The sequence below is a fragment of the Ascidiella aspersa genome, chromosome 5, assembly GCF_963924565.1.
Source record: "Ascidiella aspersa chromosome 5, kaAscAspe10.2, whole genome shotgun sequence".
NCBI classification, from domain to species: Eukaryota; Metazoa; Chordata; class Ascidiacea; order Phlebobranchia; family Ascidiidae; genus Ascidiella; species Ascidiella aspersa.
In genome coordinates this window covers 15247398-15256321 of record NC_139451.1, presented here as the reverse complement: position 1 = coordinate 15256321, position 8924 = coordinate 15247398, and positions in this window count along the sequence as shown.

Sequence of the window (8924 nt, the reverse complement as noted above, 5' to 3'; positions counted from 1 at the left end):
TACTTATATGTATATTTTAAGAAACACGCCTATCATGTTATACAAACGAACAGCTATAACAACACTTAAATTGTTTGAACAGCTTTTAAACATAAGTTGGTGCTATTACGAATGTTGGGCATTAATTCAGTACTTGAACTACTAAGTCAAGAAACAAAACCAATGCAGTACAAACTAGACGGGGTTGCGGATGTTGTATATTTTGTCAGGGGGTATTTCTCAGGGTCTTATTTTACTGGGTGGTTTAATAATTGGGTCATAATAAATAGGGTTATTTACCAGGTTAATTTTTGTAATATTATATAGTACACTTTGGTTTATTCGTTTTACGGTTTATATTAAGTTGTACTTTCTCTTGACTTGTTTCTGCAAGCAAAAACATATATGGGCCGAAAATTTTCTGCCTTCATTTCTGACGTAAATGCATACTTTTTTCCGCGAAAAATAGCTTATTGTTTTAACCCTTTCTCCTCCTTGCCCTCGAACCAAATAAACAAAACAATTTATTTTCCTTTATTAATAAAATACCTACAATCAATTAAAAACATGTTTGATTCCCGTCTCCACCCCCAACCCTTGGGCCCAAACCTTTTTTTTATCTAATTTCGAATTAAGTACAACAAACAGTTTTGTTGGCAAAGCACTGTAGAATAAACCTAATCTTCAATATTGTTTCAATAACAATCAATCACTGCTGCCAACAATTATCCTCAATTATAATAAACTCATGTCGATTTAATTGCAACCCGCATATTCCCGTACTCACAAATACTCGCAATAATTACTCCTTACTCGATTTTCACTGTTATTCTGCCTTCAACGATTTAACATTACAAGTTAATACAAAAAAGTTGATATATATATAGGGTGTTTATTTTTACCCTGTTATAGGGTGTTTATTTTTATTGCTTTTGTATGAGATTTTGATTAAGTTCCAAATTAATTTATTGTGTTAAACCTTATTTTTGTAATTTGTTCTGATAATAATTTATTTATCAGAAATAAACTGTTGTATTTTGTGCGGAGATTGCGAAGAATATTATTTAATTTGCTCTTGTAGTTAAAGTTAATATTTTTCTGGAAATTATATATCAACTTTTTGTATTAATTTGCCATAAACCACCCGATTGTTGGGTTGTTAACCAATGAAAAACAATGGAATTCGTTCGTAGTATCATTTTTATGGTGGTATATTAGCGATTTGATTTACGTCAATTACATATTGGCGAACACTACAAAAAGGGGATATATTGCTAGATATTACTGTTGCAAGGTAGGCGTAGAGAGCTTCGAATAACTTAACGTCGCACTATTTTAGAGCGAAAAATAGAACCCGCTTATTTTGAATTTATAAACCCAATTAACATAGTAAACATAAATTTTAAAGATGAAAGCCGAATATGTTAAGTTTTATATTTTAACTTTATGAGTACCAGGTTATAGACCAGGGGCGGGCAACTTCTCCAGTCGGCGGGCCTGATGAGGGAAAATGAAGTACTTGGCGGGCCGGGTTCCTGATCGATATATTAATTGTACTGCCATAGCCTACCTACATGTTTTGTCGCATAATGGCGGCTTATGTTGTGATCTTTAAACACGGCAACACTTTCATTGCACAGCCTACATACTGCTTTCTTGCCGAATTGAGTAAAATACTTGGGCATCCAATCCTTAAAATCAAGAATACTATAGTATTAACACAAATGACATAATTAAGCCAAATACACAATAAAACCCACGACAGAATAAGAAATTAATCGTCTGAATAAGACCTAAATCTGTCGGAATAAACCTATATTCTTGTGAATAAGTAAATGGCCAAATAACGCCTGAAACTGTAGATGAGGGTATGAGACGTTTGGGGGCCATGGGTATGGCATTGGCCGTTTTGGTCTCGAATTTTGGGCGTCTAGTTTGAAGGGCGCCGTTATGGCGCCGCTGCTGTTTGGACACCTAATTTTCTGGCCCTGGTTGGGGTTATTGGTATGTAATGGTTAGGGTTGAAATTATTAGCGAAGTTAGTGACGTACTAGGTTTGGGGTTAGGTAAAACGTTGAATAAGCCCGATTCTGGTCATTTAGGTCTTATTCCTACGGGTTTATGACTTATTCCGACTCAGACGATATTACGACTATTAGAAGGTATTCTTATTCTGAACTGTGTGTTATCTCGACGTTGATATTGTTGCTCTTTTTTCGATCTTTGGCTGGAGTCCTCTAATTATTACCCAAAACAAAGAACTAAAGAATAACTAACAATCACCATTATTTGACGTAGTAAGCAAGTAGTGGGGGATTGTGGCAGACTGTTGCCGCGGGCCACATTATCATGTAACACCGGAAACTGTCTGCGGGCCGCTCAAAATCTCATCGCGGGCCGTATGTTGCCCGCCCCTGTTATAGACCCTCAAAACTATTTGAGGCGCAATTAACAAAATCCGTTTTTCAGATACGAACAACGTTATGACGTTTCCGGCCTTTTCATGCCCCTTAAACATTCTTTTTTTATCAGAGATTGTGTAAAAAATATGGCAACCCTAGTAAATAGTATTCCGCGACAGATTTTGTTTTGTTTACTTGTTAATACAAAATCATTTTATCATCTTCATTGTATAAATAGATAATTGCTTTTACCACCATAGTCAAAATATTTTGTGGAATTTCGATAATAGCATTTCCTTAAACTGTTAGATTTTAGTCTAGAATTCATTAGACTATTTTTTACCGTATTTCGCATTTGTTTATTCAGATAAAAAAATAGATTGCGCACACAATTTCAAGGTGACGTTATACATTCCATGAACTGGTTATACTCTGAAATCTAGAGGCTTATTAAAACATATTAAACAGTTTTCATAACTGCATATATAACATCCGATGGCCAGGGAGACGTTTAGGTTTGGTCTGTATTTGTTTGGCATACTGACTTTTGGCGTTTCAAAGGAAGATACAACACTTTGAGGTACCCTGTTTCGCTGCAATCAAAGTGCCCCTTTGTCACTTATTAGCGCGAGACAGCCGCCACAAATTCTTCCTTTCAACCTATTATGTCTATTGAAATTATAGCCCAAAAAACTGTACACAATATAAAAGTTGTACTACACACTTATAATTAGCTGTTGACATGACTTATTATGCAAAGCCTTTGCGTTTTAATGTTAATCCTGGTAATGGAGATTGTAATGTTTCTTTGAAGTGTGTGTTTTAGGTAATAGTGAAAATATTTTGCTCCGTGCATTTATTATAAAACATTAAGTGCATGTTCCACTTGAAAGATTGCGGCAAACTCATTTAGTTTTTAAAACCAAGAACACAGGTTTAACCCGTTAGATAAGTTATGTTTCGTTAGGAATTGTTTAATAAAGGGGCTGAAATCCACCAGGTTCTTCGTTAAACCTGTTGGTGCTTAACAAAATTGAATTTGTTTTATAATTGCCCATTATATTTTACCATTGCAAGCGAAAAGTTTTTCAATTTTTCTGCAATTAATTTTTCGAGTTAAAATTTAAATTTTTAGGTCTTCCTAATCTTTGCGAATAATTATGTTTTCATGGCAGTGTACCAATAAATAAACGTTGTTGTTTAATCGCAAGCGCGTAAAAGGTTTCGGTTCCGATTAAGCGTAGCCTAATTCCTTTCGTTTAATATGTTTAACCATTCATTACGTAGATTCGCTCTCCTGTCTGCATTGGAGGTCCCTAGAACCACCACTGCAGTTTGTGCGCAAAAATAAACAGAATCAGATTGCGTTACGCGGTGTCTGTTTAGGGCGGCCAGGCATCAGTTTTAAGATAATGCAGCCAACCAAAGATCATTTCATTCCGCAACAGAGCAGTAGAAACTACTCCACCAGACTGCAGCTGCGATATATACGTCAAACGTTTGTGCGCCCAACTGTGACATAATGGATGAACATCTCTTATAAATTGTATTTTTATTTCAAAATTGATTTTCCTAAAATCCCAAGACTGCAATTGACATATTATGCTGATATAACATTTGAAAAATGATTTTACATTTAATAATCTTTTTCCACTTACTCCCTTAATTAAACATTTAAACCACAATGAGCAAGTTTGTTACAAAGGGCCGCAAGAGATACAATGTTGAATTTGGTAAATCTTGTAGAATTGCGCAACGATTCCCTTGACACGAGCTAAATCATACAAGGCCATGGCTTTAAGGTTATACATTGTTAGTTGTCCTACTTAAGTCTGGCGTTCCAAAGCAAAATGTACTCCTCTGGCGGAATCTGTTTCCCAGAGCTAGAATCATTTTGATGATGACGTCATATTTTGTTTCCAATTTGTACCCCCAGCTTAACTAGGTAAATAGGCTTATAAACCCTTAAAACTCATCTACATATAAGCCTCCATCGTGTCGGGACATTTGAATTCTCTCCGAATTATAGTTTCACTGTAAACTCTGGACAAAAAACGGTCTGAAACAAACCATAAAATAATTAAAAACTAGACGGGGGTGCGGTTGTTGAATATTTTGTCAGGGGATATATTTTCAGGGCTTAGTGTTTATTTTCAATTTTTACTTTATTTTATTTTTTTTATTTTATTTTATTCATTTTTTTTTTAATATTTTGTATTGTGTACTTTATATTATATATTTTGTTTTTTATTTTCCTTAACTTGTTTCTGCAAGCAAAAACAGATATGGGCCGAAAAATTCCCCACTTAACTTATGCCTTTGATGCGAAAGGGGTTCAAATATGCCGTAGAATTTGGGGAATGATCGAAACATATATTTGATAAATAGAATTTACGTAGATAATGCGTATGGTCATTTTATTAAATTTTGACCAGCTTACGTGTTTGAAAAGCAAATATTATTATTCTCTTAAAGACTAAAAATGGTTTAACGCCTATGGTTTGCTATACTTTTGCAAACTTTTACTCGGTAATTTTTTACCATGGCTTGGGCCGAGCAATCACTGTTAAAACAGGCTTTAAATCTGTAGTTTTAAACAATATGAAAAACACTATTATGTTCTCAATACGCAAACTATTAAATCATAAGTTTTGCTGGATGTTTAGGCCTGATGTTGGTAGTATGCTGGTTGGAGCAAGATGCACGACAGGTGCTAACAGAGAGGCGTAGACTGCCTAAAATTCCTGAGGGGCGCGAAGCATTTCTTAAGTGGGCGCAAGCTCCACCTTCAAATATATAACTTTGCATAATGATTTTATTAGTTCCATGTTGTGTTAGTTATTAAATCTGCTTGTATCGCCCTATGCATAACATCAAAATTACACATGTTTAGAAAAGAAACTGTGGAAAAATGATTCATAATTTTTTGATGTGCGAACTTTGAGGCTACTTATGTTTTAATATAGTTTCTCAAATTTTGGGACAATATTTGCTACTTGTTTAGTCACAACAGTATGATGTGGTTGAAGAAGATCTAAGTTGTGCACAATGCCACCCTCTCCACAAACTGTGTTTTGTCAATTTTAACAACAAAACTACGAAAACATTTTGCGCTTCTCGCAACTACGAAATACTTTTTTTTGCGCATCACTAATCGGGGGGAACTCAGACTTTTTTGCGCCAATTTTTAATGTTATTTGCAGTAAATAATAGCCTTTGCATTGTGTGTGTAATATGTCTGTCAAAATCAGCTCGTTGAAAACCAATATATCGAGCACGAGCAACTTTTGTGTCTCCCAAATTAAATTTTATCCAATACAACCCACAAAAACGCAAATGTTTGCGTCTGCGCCACGAAGAGTTGCCTTTTCTATTTCCATGCTGTCGGATTGAGATATCTAAGGGGGCACAAGGCACAGGACAATTACCAAAGGGAGGGCGCGGTAGAAAAAGGTTAAGAACCACTGTTTTAAAGGAAGTGGTAGTACAGAGCGTCCAAGTGGTACGAGATCGTGAAAAGGTTGGAAACCCCTGCGCTAGATGGACAATATGTTTGAATTTAATTTATTTTTCAAACCACAAAAATTTACAGCGTACTTCAACATTTATTTGTTTGATCTAAATTCGAAATAAGCGCAAACAGTTTTTCTTATAATTAAACTTTTTTGTATTAGTCTGCCATAAAACCACTCGATTGTTGAATTATTTACCCCTAAAAAGCTTAATGCGTCAAGTCACCCTCTACCACAACATTTTATGTTTCTCATGCGTCCTGCGATAACAAACTAAATGCCCACCCCTGTGCTAGACGCTCGCTCGCCCAATAACACCTTATTGACACTTGATTATTACCGCGACAATAAAATGAAATACGATTTGGAGAATATTTGCTATTTGCACCTGTTTCGTATGTTACTCCAATCCAACATATCAAGATACAATTTTAAGTTGTTTAGGCCTGGTGTTTATATGTTGGATTGGACAAACATGCAAAACAGGTGCAACTAGACGGGGGTGCGGTTGTTGTATATTTTGCCGGGGGGTATATTTTCAGGGCTTGGTGTTTTTTTTTAATTTTTGATTTATTTTTAAATTTTTAGTATATTTAGTATTGTTAAGTGATTTAATTTTTTATTCTTTTTAATATGTTATATCAAATGTATTGTCTATTTTATATTTTATTTTTTTATTTTCCTTAACTTGTTTCTGCAAGCAAAAACAGATATGGGCCGAAAACCTCCCACCTAACTTATGGCTTTGATACAAAAGGTGTTCAAATATGGCGTAGAATTTGGGGAATGATCGAAACATATATTTGATAAATAGAATTTACGTAGATAATGTGTATGGCCATTTTATTACATTTTTGCCAGCAAACATGTTTAAAAAGCAAATATTATCATTCTCTTAAAATGGTTTAACGCCTATGGTTTGCTATACTTTTGCCCACTTTTACTCTTTTTGATCTAAATTCGAAATAAGCGCAACCAACAGTTTTTCTCATAATTAAATTTTTTTGTATTATTAGTCTGCCGTAAAACCACCCGATTGTTGAATTATTTACCCCTAAAAAACTCAATGCGTCAAGTCACCCTCTACCACAACATTTTATGTTTCTCATGCGTCCTGAGGTAACAAACTAAATGCCAACCCCAGCGCTAGACGCTCGCTCACCAAATAACACCCTATTGACACTTGATTATTAGGCGAAGCTTATCGCGAAGTAAATGGTCGCTCGAAAAACCGCTGACGCCGCATTTAAAGAAAGCATTATAAATGAGTCGTCGATATTCTGCTATGTTGGTATGTTCTAACAGAGATCAAGATTTCGCATTTAAATTTGCGGCGGTAAATACACCCTATTGACACTTGATTATTAGGCGAAGCTTATCGCGAAGTAAATGGTCGCTCGAAAAACCGCTGACGCCGCATTTAAAGAAAGCATTATAAATGAGTCGTCGATATTCTGCTATGTTGGTATGTTCTAACAGAGATCAAGATTTCGCATTTAAATTTGCGGCGGTAAATACACCCTATTGACACTTGATTATTAGGCGAAGCTTATCGCGAAGTAATTGGTTGCCTGAAAAAACGCCGACGCCGCGTTTAAAGCAAGCATTATAAATGAGTCATCGATATTCTGCTAGCATGTTTAAAAGGCAAATATTATCATTCTCTTTAAATGATTTAACGTCTATGGTTTGCTATACTTTTGCCAACTTTTACTCAGTAAATTTTTACCATGCCTTGGTCCGAGCAATCACTGTTGAAACATAGTTCAAATCTGTAGTTTTGAGCCATATGCAAAACACGTTTATGTGCCGAATAAGTCACCTTTCATATTGATAGTTTTGCCAATTTAAATCCAATAAACGCAGTGTTCTTAATATTTATTTATTTTATGACGTAGCTTTGTAACGTCGTCGCTAAAAATGCGTTAAACTTAAGCTTTTTGTTGTTACGGCCCTTGTATAATTATATTTGTTTAGGCCTGGTGTTGATATGTTTGAATGGTGCGACGCGACAATTACAACATGTGCTAACAGAGATGTGTACACTGCCTCTAGGATTTGCATTTAAATTTGTGGCGTTAAAATATGTTGTGTTGCAAGAGCAATAATTTTTTTTTACTTAGAGAGGCGCCTCTTTATAAAAGGCAAGCCACTTCGAACAAAAACGTTGCATGCGCCAGGACAATAAGGCGCAGCAGGGATATGCCAGCAGCCGCCTCGTCGCGACGCGAGCTGAATAAAGCAAGTGATAATGAAAGCATTGTGTATTGCAGTTTGTCTGCCGCTAGATAGTAGTAGATAGCTGTTATGAACTAAAACGATGACGTCACACTTTTGTTTTTTGTCCCCCAATTAGAGGCGCCTAGGGGGGGGGGGTGCAATAAACACGTAGCACCTACATACCACTCACTCTACGTCATGTCTGAAAATTTGAAAGTTCTACGATGTACACTTTTTCTATAATGCTCTGGACAAAAATCGGTCTGAAACATACCAAGCAAACCATACCAAACCAAAAAAGACTAGACGGGGGTGCGGTTGTTGTATATTTTGTCAGGGGATATATTTTCAGGGCTTAGTGTTTATTTTCAATTTTTACTTTATTTTAATTTTTTTTTTTTTTAATTTTTTTTTAATATTTTGTATTGTGTACTTTATATTATATATTTTGTTTTTCATTTTCCTTAACTTGTTTCTGCAAGCAAAAACAGATATGGGCCGAAAACTTCCCCACTTAAAATATGCCTTTGATGCGAAAGGGGTTCAAATATGGCGTAGAATTTGGGGAATGATCGATACATATATTTGATAAATAAAATTTACTTAGATAATGCGTATGGCTATTTTATTAAATTTTGACCAGCTTACGTGTTGGAAAATCAAATATTATCATTCTCTTAAAGACTAAAAATGGTTTTTAACGCCTATGGTTTGCTATACTTTTGCAAACTTTCACTAGGTAATTTTTTACCATAGCTTAGTCCGAGCAATCACTGTTAAAACAGGCTTTAAATCTGTCGTTTCAAACAAT